Here is a 14,369-nt window from a genome sequence, read left to right as displayed (position 1 = left end):
AGAAAGACTCGAGGGAAAACCATAGATTCTTTGATCCACGAGGCGGACTGCGTGACACTGCTGCTACCGCTCTGGAGGAAAGCGCAAGTGCATGCTCGCATTCGAGACGAGGACTGACTCCCCTGGGGAGACTCCAGAAGTACCCCAAGATCCATGTCAGCACTGGAGAGGAATCCTCAGGTTCCGGCCCCGACTCCACACAAGGTCTTAGGCCCCGGCATCGACGGGAGAGGAATCCCGAGAGGCCCCCGAGGAACTCGCATGGGGACTGGCCTTTCCTGAGGCCACCAGAGCGGGTCCGTGAGTTCCCCCTCGTAAGTCGAGAGCACGTGCCGCAACTCGAGAAAATCCAGGAGGTTTTGCCCTCCAGGCGAGATGAGGCCCATTTCCGCTGAGGCTTCTCGAGGCCAATCACATCTAACCACTGGAACTTCCAAAGGGTCCTTCACACCCTTGCTGCAACTCAAGAAGTTCCCCGACTTACCCGTCTGCACTCGAGAGGAAGCACGTGGTGTCCCGCACACATCCAGGGGAGCCCCGTTTCCGCCTCCTAGCTCGAGATGAGGGATCCTTTCCCTGTTTCGTAGGGAAAGAATTCCCGGCGTTCCCGTCGCATCTCAAGAGGAGGCGCTCTCCACAGGAAAGGCGAGAGGAACTCCAGGGTCTTGACACCATTCCAAGAGTCCCCCAGATGTGTCAGTCCATTCCAGAGGAACCTGTTTTCCCTGCACTGCCTTGACGTTCAAGCCGAGGATCGACTCCCACCACGTGTGCACGTGGGACAGCCCTGTGGGAAAGCCTCGTGGGAAAGTCTCGTGGGAAAGACTCGAGGGAAAACCATAGATCCTTTGATCCACGCGGCGGACTGCATGACACTGCTGCTACCGCTGTGGAGGAAAGCGCAAGTGCATGCCCGCATTCGAGACGAGGACTGACTCCCCTGGGGAGACTCCAGAAGTACCCCAAGATCCATGTCAGCACTGGAGAGGAATCCTCAGGTTCCGGCCCCGACTCCACACAAGGTCTTAGGCCCCGGCATCGACGGGAGAGGAATCCCGAGAGGCCCCCGAAGAACTCGCATGGGGACTGGCCTTTCCTGAGGCCACCAGAGCGGTTCCCTGAGGTCCCTGTCGTCAGTCGAGAGCACCTGCCGCAACTCGAGAAAATCCAGGAGGTTTTGCCCTCCAGGCGAGATGAGGCCCATTTCTGCTGAGGCTTCTCGTGGCCAATCACATCTAACCACTGGAACTTCCAAAGGGTCCTTCACACCCTTGCTGCAACTCAAGAAGTTCCCCGACATACCCGTCTCCACTCGAGAGGAAGTACGTGGGGTCCCGCACACATTCAGGGGAGCCCCGTTTCCGCCTCCTAGCTCGAGATGAGGGATCCTTTCCCTGTTTCGTAGGGAAAGAATTCCCGGCGTTCCCGTCGCATCTCAAGAGGAGGCGCTCTCCACAGGAAAGGCGAGAGGAACTCCAGGGTCGTGCCACCATTCCAAGAGTCCCCCAGATGTGTCAGTCCATTCCAGAGGAACCTGTTTTCCCTGCACTGCCTTGACGTTCAAGCCGAGGATCCACTCCCACCACGTGTGCACGTGGGACAGCCCTGTGGGAAAGCCTCGTGGGAAAGCCTCGTGGGAAAGACTCGAGGGAAAACCAAACATCCTTTGATCCACGCGGCGGACTGCGTGACACTGCTGCTACCGCTCTGGAGGAAAGCGCAAGTGCATGCCCGTATTCGAGACGAGGACTGACTCCCCTGGGGAGACTCCAGAAGTACCCCAAGATCCATGTCAACACTGGAGAGGAATCCTCAAGTTCCGGACCCGACTCCACACAAGGTCTTAGGCCCCGGCATCGACGGGAGAGGAATCCCGAGAGGCCCCCGAGGAACTCGCATGGGGACTGGCCTTTCCTGAGGCCACCAGAGCGGGTCCCTGAGGTCCCCGTCGTAAGTCGAGAGCACCTGCGGCAACTCGAGAAAATCCAGGAGGTTTTGCCCTCCAGGCGAGATGAGGCCCATTTCCGCTGAGGCTTCTCGAGGCCAATCACATCTAACCACTGGAACTTCCAAAGGGTCCTTCACACCCTTGCTGCAACTCAAGAAGTTCCCCGACTTACCCGTCTGCACTCGAGAGGAAGCACGTGGTGTCCCGCACACATCCAGGGGAGCCCCGTTTCCGCCTCCTAGCTCGAGATGAGGGATCCTTTCCCTGTTTCGTAGGGAAAGAATTCCCGGCGTTCCCGTCGCATCTCAAGAGGAGGCGCTCTCCACAGGAAAGGCGAGAGGAACTCCAGGGTCGTTACACCATTCCAAGAGTCCCCCAGATGTGTCAGTCCATTCCAGAAGAACCTGTTTTCCCTGCACTGCCTTGACGTTCAAGCCGAGGATCGACTCCCACCACGTGTGCACGTGGGACAGCCCTGTGGAAAAGCCTCGTGGGAAAGCCTCGTGGGAAAGACTCGAGGGAAAACCATCGATCCTTTGATCCACGCGGCGGACTGCGTGACACTGCTGCTACCGCTCTGGAGGAAAGCGCAAGTGCATGCCCGCATTCGAGACGAGGACTGACTCCCCTGGGGAGACTCCAGAAGTACACCAAGATCCATGTCAGCACTGGAGAGGAATCCTCAGGTTCCGGCCCCGACTCCACACAAGGTCTTAGGCCCCGGCCTCAACGGGAGAGGAATCCCGAGAGGCCCCCGAGGAACTCGCATGGGGACTGGCCTTTCCTGAGGCCACCAGAGCGGGTCCCTGAGGTCCCCGTCGTAAGTCGAGAGCACCTGCCGCAACTCGAGAAAATCCAGGAGGTTTTGCCCTCCAGGCGAGATGAGGCCCATTTCCGCTGAGGCTTCTCGAGGCCAATCACGTCTAACCACTTTAACTTCCAAAGGGTCATTCACACCCTTGCTGCAACTCAAGAAGTTCCCCGACATACCCGTCTGCACTCGAGAGGAAGCACGTGGTGTCCCGCACACATCCAGGGGAGCCCCGTTTCCGCCTCCTAGCTCGAGATGAGGGATCCTTTCCCTGTTTCGTAGGGAAAGAATTCCCGGCGTTCCCGTCGCATCTCAAGAGGAGGCGCTCTCCACAGGAAAGGCGAGAGGAACTCCAGGGTCGTGCCACCATTCCAAGAGTCCCCCAGATGTGTCAGTCCATTCCAGAGGAACCTGTTTTCCCTGCACTGCCTTGACGTTCAAGCCGAGGATCGACTCCCACCACGTGTGCACGTGGGACAGCCCTGTGGGAAAGCCTCGTGGGAAAGCCTCGTGGGAAAGACTCGAGGGAAAACCATAGATCCTTTGATCCACGCGACGGACTGCGTGACACTGCTGCTACCGCTCTGGAGGAAAGCGCAAGTGCATGCCCGCATTCGAGACGAGGACTGACTCCCCTGGGGAGACTCAAGAAGTACCCCAAGATCCATGTCAGCACTGGAGAGGAATCCTCAGGTTCCGGCCCCGACTCCACACAAGGTCTTAAGCCCCGGCATCGACTGGAGAGGAATCCCGAGAGGCCCCCGAGGAACTCGCATGGGGACTGGCCTTTCCTGAGGCCACCAGAGCGGGTCCCTGAGGTCCCCGTCGTAAGTCGAGAGCACCTGCCGCAACTCGAGAAAATCCAGGAGGTTTTGCCCTCCAGGCGAGATGAGGCCCATTTCCGCTGAGGCTTCTCGAGGCCAATCACATCTAACCACTGGAACTTCCAAAGGGTCCTTCACACCCTTGCTGCAACTCAAGAAGTTCCCCGACACACCCGTCTGCACTCCAGAGGAAGCACGTGGTGTCCCGCACACATCCAGGGGAGCCCGTTTTCCGCCTCCTAGCTCGAGATGAGGGATCCTTTCCCTGTTTCGTAGGGAAAGAATTCCCGGCGTTCCCGTCGCATCTCAAGAGGAGGCGCTCTCCACAGGAAAGGCGAGAGGAACTCCAGGGTCGTGCCACCATTCCAAGAGTCCCCCAGATGTGTCAGTCCATTCCAGAGGAACCTGTTTTCCCTGCACTGCCTTGACGTTCAAGCCGAGGATCGACTCCCACCACGTGTGCACGTGGGACAGCCCTGTGGGAAAGCCTCGTGGGAAAGCCTCGTGGGAAAGACTCGAGGGAAAACCATCGATCTTTTGATCCACGCGGCGGACTGCGTGACACTGCTGCTACCGCTCTGGAGGAAAGCGCAAGTGCATGCCCGCATTCGAGACGAGGACTGACTCCCCTGGGGAGACTCCAGAAGTACCCCAAGATCCATGTCAGCACTGGAGAGGAATCCTCAGGTTCCGGCCCCGACTCCACACAAGGTCTTAGGCCCCGGCATCGACGGGAGAGGAATCCCGAGAGGCCCCCGAGGAACTCGCATGGGGACTGGCCTTTCCTTAGGCCACCAGAGCGGTTCCCTGAGGTCCCCGTCGTAAGTCGTGAGCACCTGCCGCAACTCGAGAAAATCCAGGAGGTTTTGCCCTCCAGGCGAGATGAGGCCCATTTCCGCTGAGGCTTCTCGTGGCCAATCACATCTAACCACTGGAACTTCCAAAGGGTCCTTCACACCATTGCTGCAACTCAAGAAGTTCCCCGACATACCCGTCTCCTCTCGAGAGGAAGCACGTGGGGTCCCGCACACATCCAGGGGAGCCCCGTTTCCGCCTCCTAGCTCGAGATGTGGGATCCTTTCCCTGTTTCGTAGGGAAAGTATTCCCGGCGTTCCCGTCGCATCTCAAGAGGAGGCGCTCTCCACAGGAAAGGCGAGAGGAACTCCAGGGTCGTGACACCATTCCAAGAGTCCCCCAGATGTGTCAGTCCATTCCAGAGGAACCTGTTTTCCCTGCACTGCCTTGACGTTCAAGCCGAGGATCGACCCCCTCCACGTGTGCACGTGGGACAGCCCTGTGGGAAAGCCTCGTGGGAAAGCCTCGTGGGAAAGACTCGAGGGAAAACCATAGATCCTTTGATCCACGCGGCGGACTGCCTGACACTGCTGCTACCGCTCTGGAGGAAAGCGCAAGTGCATGCCCGCATTCGAGACGAGGACTGACTCCCCTGGGGAGACTCCAGAAGTACCCCAAGATCCATGTCAGCACTGGAGAGGAATCCTCAGGTTCCGGCCCCGACTCCACACAAGGTCTTAGGCCCCGGCATCGACGGGAGAGGAATCCCGAGAGGCCCCCGAGGAACTCGCATGGGGACTGGCCTTTCCTGAGGCCACCAGAGCGGGTCCCTGAGGTCCCCGTCGTAAGTCGAGAGCACCTGCCGCAACTCGAGAAAATCCAGGAGGTTTTGCCCTCCAGGCGAGATGAGGCCCATTTCCGCTGAGGCTTCTCGAGGCCAATCACATCTAACCACTGGACCTTCCAAAGGGTCCTTCACACCCTTGCTGCAACTCAAGAAGTTCCGCGACATACCCGTCTCCACTCGAGAGGAAGCACGTGGTGTCCCGCACACATCCAGGGGAGCCCCGTTTCCGCCTCCTAGCTCGAGATGAGGGATCCTTTCCCTGTTTCGTAGGGAAAGAATTCCCGGCGTTCCCGTCACATCTCAAGAGGAGGCGCTCTCCACAGGAAAGGCGAGAGGAAATCCAGGGTCGTGACACCATTCCAAGAGTCCCCCAGATGTGTCATTCCATTCCAGAGGAACCTGTTTTCCCTGCACTGCCTTGACGTTCAAGCCGAGGATCGACTCCCACCACGTGTGCACGTGGGACAGCCCTGTGGGAAAGCCTCGTGGGAAAGACTCGAGGGAAAACCATAGATCCTTTGATCCACGCGGCGGACTGCGTGACACTGCTGCTACCGCTCTGGAGGAAAGCGCAAGTGCATGCCCGCATTTGAGACGAGGACTGACTCCCCTGGGGAGACTCAAGAAGTACCCCAAGATCCATGTCAGCACTGGAGAGGAATCCTCAGGTTCCGGCCCCGACTCCACACAAGGTCTTAGGCCCCGGCATCGTCGGGAGAGGAATCCCGAGAGGCCCCCGTGGAACTCGCATGGGGACTGGCCTTTCCTGAGGCCACCAGAGCGTGTCCCTGAGGTCCCCGTCGTAAGTCGAGAGCACCTGCCGCAACTCGAGAAAATCCAGGAGGTTTTGCCCTCCAGGCGAGATGAGGCCCATTTCCGCTGAGGCTTCTCGAGGCCAATCACGTCTAACCACTGGAACTTCCAAAGGGTCCTTCACACCCTTGCTGCAACTCAAGAAGTTCCCCGACATACACGTCTCCACTCGAGAGGAAGCACGTGGGTCCCGCACACATCCAGGGGAGCCCCGTTTCCGCCTCCTAGCTCGAGATGAGGGATCCTTTCCCTGTTTCGTAGGGAAAGAATTCCTGGCGTTACCGTCGCATCTCAAGAGGAGGCGCTCTCCACAGGAAAGGCGAGAGGAACTCCAGGGTCGTGCCACCATTCCACGAGTCCCCCAGATGTGTCAGTCCATTCCAGAGGAGCCTGTTTTCCCTGCACTGCTTGACGTTCAAGCCGAAGATCGACTCCCACCACGTGTGCACGTGGGACAGCCCTGTGGGAAAGCCTCGTGGAAAGCCTCGTGGGAAAGACTCGAGGGAAAACCATAGATCCTTTGATCCACGCGGCGGACTGCGTGACACTGCTGCTACCGCTCTGGAGGAAAGCGCAAGTGCATGCCCGCATTCGAGACGAGGACTGACTCCCCTGGGGAGACTCCAGAAGTACCCCAAGATCCATGTCAGCACTGGAGAGGAATCCTCAGGTTCCGGCCCCGACTCCACACAAGGTCTTAGGCCCCGGCATCGACGGGAGAGGAATCCCGAGAGGCCCCCGAGGAACTGGCATGGGGACTGGCCTTTCCTGAGGCCACCAGAGCGGGTTCCTGAGGTCCCCGTCGTAAGTCGAGAGCACCTGCCGCAACTCGAGAAAATCCAGGAGGTTTTGCCCTCCAGGCGAGATGAGGCCCATTTCCGCTGAGGCTTCTCGTGGCCAATCACTTCTAACCACTGGAACTTCCAAAGGGTCCTTCACACCATTGCTGCAACTCAAGAAGTTCCCCGACATACCCGTCTCCACTCGAGAGGAAGCACGTGGGGTCCCGCACACATCCAGGGGAGCCCCGTTTCCGCCTCCTAGCTCGAGATGAGGGATACTTTCCCTGTTTCGTAGGGAAAGAATTCCCGGCGTTCCCGTCGCATCTCAAGAGGAGGCGCTCTCCACAGGAAAGGCGAGAAGAACTCCAGGGTCGTGCCACCATTCCAAGAGTCCCCCAGATGTGTCAGTCCATTCCAGAGGAACCTGTTTTCCCTGCACTGCCTTGAGGTTCAAGCCGAGGATCGACTCCCACCACGTGTGCACGTGGGACAGCCCTGTGGGAAAGCCTCGTGGGAAAGCCTCGTGGGAAAGACTCGAGGGAAAACCATAGATCCTTTGATCCACGCGGCGGACTGCGTGACACTGCTGCTACCGCTCTGGAGGAAAGCGCAAGTGCATGCCCGCATTCGAGACGAGGACTGACTCCCCTGGGGAGACTCCAGAAGTACCCCAAGATCCATGTCAGCACTGGAGAGGAATCCTCAGGATCCGGCCCCGACTCCACACAAGGTCTTAGGCCCCGGCATCGACGGGAGAGGAATCCCGAGAGGCCCCCGAGGAACTCGCATGGGGACTGGCCTTTCCTGAGGCCACCAGAGCGGGTCCCTGAGGTCCCCGTCGTAAGTCGAGAGCACCTGCCGCAACTCGAGAAAATCCAGGAGGTTTTGCCCTCCAGGCGAGATGAGGCCCATTTCCGCTGAGGCTTCTCGAGGCCAATCACATCTAACCACTGGACCTTCCAAAGGGTCCTTCACACCCTTGCTGCAACTCAAGAAGTTCCGCGACATACCCGTCTCCACTCGAGAGGAAGCACGTGGTGTCCCGCACACATCCAGGGGAGCCCCGTTTCCGCCTCCTAGCTCGAGATGAGGGATCCTTTCCCTGTTTCGTAGGGAAAGAATTCCCGGCGTTCCCGTCGCATCTCAAGAGGAGGCGCTCTCCACAGGAAAGGCGAGAGGAAATCCAGGGTCGTGACACCATTCCAAGAGTCCCCCAGATGTGTCAGTCCATTCCAGAGGAACCTGTTTTCCCTGCACTGCCTTGACGTTCAAGCCGAGGATCGACTCCCACCACGTGTGCACGTGGGACAGCCCTGTGGGAAAGCCTCGTGGGAAAGACTCGAGGGAAAAACATAGATCCTTTGATCCACGCGGCGGACTGCGTGACACTGCTGCTACCGCTCTGGAGGAAAGCGCAAGTGCATGCCCGCATTCGAGACGAGGACTGACTCCCCTGGGGAGACTCCAGAAGTACCCCAAGATCCATGTCAGCACTGGAGAGGAATCCTCAGGTTCCGGCCCCGACTCCACACAAGGTCTTAGGCCCCGGCATCGACGGGAGAGGAATCCTGAGAGGCCCCCGAGGAACTCACATGGGGAATGGCCTTTCCTGAGGCCACCAGAGCGGCTCCCTGAGGTCCCCGTCGTAAGTCGAGAGCACCTGCCGCAACTCGAAAAAATCCAGGAGGTTTTGCCCTCCAGGCGAGATGAGGTCCATTTCCGCTGAGGCTTCTCGAGGCCAATCACACCTAACCACTGGAACTTCCAAAGGGTCCTTCACACCCTTGCTGCAACTCAAGAAGTTCCCCGACATACCCGACTCCACTCGAGAGGAAGCACGTGGGTCCCGCACACATCCAGGGGAGCCCCGTTTCCCCCTCCTAGCTCGAGATGAGGGATCCTTTCCCTGTTTCCTAGGGAAAGAATTCCCGGCGTTCCCGTCGCATCTCAAGAGGAGGCGCTCTCCACAGGAAAGGCGAGAGGAACTCCACGGTCGTGCCACCATTCCAATAGTCCCCCAGATGTGTCAGTCCATTCCAGAGGAAACTGTTTTCCCTGCACTGCCTTGACGTTCAAGCCGAGGATCGACTCCCCCCACGTGTGCACGTGGGACAGCCCTGTGGGAAAGCCTCGTGGGAAAGCCTCGTGGGAAAGACTCGAGGGAAAACCATAGATCCTTTGATCCACGGGGCGGACTGTGTGACACTGCTGCTACCGCTCTGGAGGAAAGCGCAAGTGCATGCCCGCATTCGAGACGAGGACTGACTCCCCTGGGGAGACTCCAGAAGTACCCCAAGATCCATGTCAGCACTGGAGAGGAATCCTCAGGTTCCGGCCCCGACTCCACACAAGGTCTTAGGCCCCGGCATCGACGGGAGAGGAATCCCGAGAGGCCCCCGAGGAACTCGCTTGGGGACTGGCCTTTCCTGAGGCCACAGAGCGGTTCCCTGAGGTCCCCGTCGTTAGTAGAGAGCACCTGCAGCAACTCGAGAAAATCCAGGAGGTTTTGCCCTCCAGGCGAGATGAGGCCCATTTCCGCTGAGGCTTCTCGAGGCCAATCACATCTAACCACTGGAACTTCCAAAGGGTCCTTCACACCCTTGCTGCAACTCAAGAAGTTCCCCGACATACCCGTCTGCACTCGAGAGGAAGCACGTGGTGTCCCGCACACATCCAGGGGAGCCCCGTTTCCGCCTCCTAGCTCGAGATGAGGGATCCTTTCCCTGTTTCGTAGGGAAAGAATTCCCGGCGTTCCCGTCGCATCTCAAGAGGAGGCGCTCTCCACAGGAAAGGCGAGAGGAACTCCAGGGTCGTGACACCATTCCAAGAGTCCCCCACATGTGTCAGTCCATTCCAGAGGAACCTGTTTTCCCTGCACTGCCTTGACGTTCAAGCCGAGGATCGACTCCCACCACGTGTGCACGTGGGACAGCCCTGTGGGAAAGCCTCGTGGGAAAGCCCCGTGGGAAAGACTCGAGGGAAAACCATAGATCCTTTGATCCACGCGGCGGACTGCGTGACACTGCTGCTACCGCTCTGGAGGAAAGCGCAAGTGCATGCCCGCATTCGAGACGAGGACTGACTCCCCTGGGGAGACTCCAGAAGTACCCCAAGATCCATGTCAGCACTGGAGAGGAATCCTCAGGTTCCGGCCCCGACTCCACACAAGGTCTTAGGCCCCGGCATCGACGGGAGAGGAATCCTGAAAGGCCCCCGAGGAACTCGCATGGGGACTGGCCTTTCCTGAGGCCACCAGAGCGGGTCCCTGAGGACCCCGTCGTAAGTCGAGAGCACCTGCCGCAACTCGAGAAAATCCAGGAGGTTTTGCCCTCCAGGCGAGATGAGGTCCATTTCCGCTGAGGCTTCTCGAGGCCAATCACATCTAACCACTGGACCTTCCAAAGGGTCCTTCACACCCTTGCTGCAACTCAAGAAGTTCCCCGACATACCCGTCTCCACTCGAGAGGAAGCACGTGGTGTCCCGCACACATCCAGGGGAGCCCCGTTTCCGCCTCCTAGCTCGAGATGAGGGATCCTTTCCCTGTTTCGTAGGGAAAGAATTCCCGGCGTTCCCGTCGCATCTCAAGAGGAGGCGCTCTCCACAGGAAAGGCGAGAGGAACTCCAGGGTCATGCCACCATTCCAAGAGTCCCCCAGATGTGTCAGTCCATTCCAGAGGAAACTGTTTTCCCTGCACTGCCTTGACGTTCAAGCCGAGGATCGACTCCCACCACGTGTGCACGTGGGACAGCCCTGTGGGAAAGCCTCGTGGGAAAGCCTCGTGGGAAAGACTCGAGGGAAAACCATAGATCCTTTGATCCACGCGGCGGACTGTGTGACACTGCTGCTATCGCTCTGGAGGAAAGCGCAAGTGCATGCCCGCATTCGAGATGAGGACTGACTCCCCTGGGGAGACTCCAGAAGTACCCCAAGATCCATGTCAGCACTGGAGAGGAATCCTCAGGATCCGGCCCCGACTCCACACAAGGTCTTAGGCCCCGGCATCGACGGGAGAGGAATCCCGAGAGGCCCCCGAGGAACTCGCATGGGGACTGGCCTTTCCTGAGGCCACCAGAGCGAGTCCCTGAAGTCCCCGTCGTAAGTCGAGAGCACCTGCTGCAACTCGAGAAAATCCAGGAGGTTTTGCCCTCCAGGCGAGATGAGGCCCATTTCCGCTGAGGCTTCTCGAGGCCAATCACATCTAACCACTGGAACTTCCAAAGGGTCCTTCACACCCTTGCTGCAACTCAAGAAGTTCCCCGACATACCCGTCTCCACTCGAGAGGAAGCACGTGGGGTCCCGCACACATCCAGGTGAGCCCCGTTTCCGCCTCCTAGCTCGAGATGAGGGATCCTTTCCCTGTTTCGTAGGGAAAGAATTCCCGGCGTTCCCGTCGCATCTCAAGAGGAGGCGCTCTCCACAGGAAAGGCGAGAGGAACTCCAGGGTCGTGCCACCATTCCAAGAGTCCCCCAGATGTGTCAGTCCATTCCAGAGGAACCTGTTTTCCCTTCACTGCCTTGACGTTCAAGCCGAGGATCGACTCCCACCACGTGTGCACGTGGGACAGCCCTGTGGGAAAGCCTCGTGGGAAAGCCTCGTGGGAAAGACTCGAGGGAAAACCATAGATCCTTTGATCCACGCGGCGGACTGCGTGACACTGCTGCTACCGCTCTGGAGGAAAGCGCAATGCATGCCCGCATTCGAGACGAGGACTGACTCCCCTGGGGAGACTCCAGAAGTACCCCAAGATCCATGTCAGCACTGGAGAGGAATCCTGAGGTTCCGGCCCCGACTCGACACAAGGTCTTAGGCCCCGGCATCGACGGGAGAGGAATCCCGAGAGGCCCCCGAGGAACTCGCATGGGGACTGGCCTTTCCTGAGGCCACCAGAGCGGTTCCCTGAGGTCCCCGTCGTAAGTCGAGAGCACCTGCCGCAACTCAAGAAAATCCAGGAGGTTTTGCCCTCCAGGCGAGATGAGGCCCATTTCCGCTGAGGCTTCTCGAGGCCAATCACATCTAACCACTGGAACTTCCAAAGGGTCCTTCACACCGTTGCTGCAACTCAAGAAGTTCCCGGACATGCCCGTCTCCACTCGAGAGGAAGCACGTGGGGTCCCGCACACATCCAGGGGAGCCCCGTTTCCGCCTCCTAGCTCGAGATGAGGGATCCTTTCCCTGTTTCGTAGGGAAAGAATTCCCGGCGTTCCCGTCGCATCTCAAGAGGAGGCGCTCTCCACAGGAAAGGCGAGAGGAACTCCAGGGTCGTGCCACCATTCCAAGAGTCCCCCAGATGTGTCAGTCCATTCCAGAGGAACCTGTTTTCCCTGCACTGCCTTGACGTTCAAGCCGAGGATCGACTCCCACCACGTGTGCACGTGGGACAGCCCTGTGGGAAAGCATGGTGGGAAAGACTCGAGGGAAAACCATACATCCTTTGATCCACGCGGCAGACTGCGTGACACTGCTGCTACCGCTCTGGAGGAAAGCGCAAGTGCATGCCCGCATTCGAGACGAGGACTGACTCCCCTGGGGAGACTCCAGAAGTACCCCAAGATCCATGTCAGCACTGGAGAGGAATCCTCAGGTTCGGCCCCGACTCCACACAAGGTCTTAGGCCCCGGCATCGATGGGAGAGGAATCCCGAGAGGCCCCCGAGGAACTCGCATGGGGACTGGCCTTTCCTGAGGCCACCAGAGCGTGTCCCTGAGGTCCCCGTCGTAAGTCGAGAGCACCTGCCCCAACTCGAGAAAATCCAGGAGGTTTTGCCCTCCAGGCGAGATGAGGCCCATTTCCGCTGAGGCTTCTCTAGGCCAATCACATCTAACCACTGGAACTTCCAAAGGGTCCTTCACACCATTGCTGCAACTCAAGAAGTTCCCCGACATACCCGTCTCCACTCGAGAGGAAGCACGTGGTGTCCCGCACACATCCAGGGGAGCCCCGTTTCCGCCTCCTAGCTCGAGATGAGGGATCCTTTCCCTGTTTCGTAGGGAAAGAATTCCCGGCGTTCCCGTCGCATCTCAAGAGGAGGCGCTCTCCACAGGAAAGGCGAGAGGAACTCCAGGGTCATGCCACCATTCCAAGAGTCCCCCAGATGTGTCAGTCCATTCCAGAGGAAACTGTTTTCCCTGCACTGCCTTGACGTTCAAGCCGAGGATCGACTCCCACCACGTGTGCACGTGGGACAGCCCTGTGGGAAAGCCTCGTGGGAAAGCCTCGTGGGAAAACCATAGATCCTTTGATCCACGCGGCAGACTGCGTGACAGTGCTGCTACCGCTCTGGAGGAAAGCGCAAGTGCATGCCCGCATTCGAGACGAGGACTGACTCCCCTGGGGAGACTCCAGAAGTACCCCAAGATCCATGTTAGCACTGGAGAGGAATCCTCAGGTTCGGCCCCGACTCCACACAAGGTCTTAGGCCCGGCATCAACGGGAGAGGAATCCCGAAAGGGCCCCGAGGAACTCGCATGGGGACTGGCCTTTCCTGAGGCCACCAGAGCGGTTCCCTGAGGTCCCCGTCGTAAGTCGAGAGCACCTGTCGCAACTCGAGAAAATCCAGGAGGTTTTGCCCTCCAGGCGAGATGAGGCCCGTTTCCGCTGAGGCTTCTCGAGGCCAATCACATCTAACCACTGGAACTTCCAAAGGGTCCTTCACACCCTTGCTGCAACTCAAGAAGTTCCCCGACATACCCGTCTCCACTCGAAAGGAAGCACGTGGTGTCCCGCACACATCCAGGGGAGCCCCGTTTCCGCCTCCTAGCTCGAGATGAGGGATCCTTTCCCTGTTTCGTAGGGAAAGAATTCCCGGCGTTCCCGTCGCATCTCAAGAGGAGGCGCTCTCCACAGGAAAGGCGAGAGGAACTCCAGGGTCGTGCCACCATTCCAAGAGTCCCCCAGATGTGTCAGTCCATTCCAGAGGAACCTGTTTTCCCTGCACTGCCTTGACGTTCAAGCCGAGGATCGACTCCCACCACGTGTGCACGTGGGACAGCCCTGTGGGAAAGCCTCGTGGGAAAGCCTCGTGGGAAAGACTCGAGGGAAAACCATAGATCCTTTGATCCACGCGGCGGACTGCGTGACACTGCTGCTACCGCTCTGGAGGAAAGCGCAAGTGCATGCCCGCATTCGAGACGAGGACTGACTCCCCTGGGGAGACTCCAGAATTACCCCAAGATCCATGTCAGCACTGGAGAGGAATCCTCAGGTTCCGGCCCCGACTCCACACAAGGTCTTAGGCCCCGGCATCGACGGGAGAGGAATCCCGAGAGGCCCCCGAGGAACTCGCATGGGGACTGGCCTTTCCTGAGGCCACCAGAGCGGGTCCCTGAGGTCCCCGTCGTAAGTCGAGAGCACCTGCCGCAACTCGAGAAAATCCAGGAGGTTTTGCACTCCAGGCGAGATGAGGCCCATTTCCGCTGAGGCTTCTCGAGGCCAATCACATCTAACCACTGGAACTTCCAAAGGGTCCTTCACACCATTGCTGCAACTCAAGAAGTTCCCCGACATACCCGTCTCCACTCGAGAGGAAGCATGTGGGGTCCCGCACAC

Source organism: Ovis canadensis, chromosome 4 (assembly GCF_042477335.2).
Source record: "Ovis canadensis isolate MfBH-ARS-UI-01 breed Bighorn chromosome 4, ARS-UI_OviCan_v2, whole genome shotgun sequence".
Taxonomy (NCBI): Eukaryota; Metazoa; Chordata; class Mammalia; order Artiodactyla; family Bovidae; genus Ovis; species Ovis canadensis.
This window is presented reverse-complemented; position numbering follows the sequence as displayed.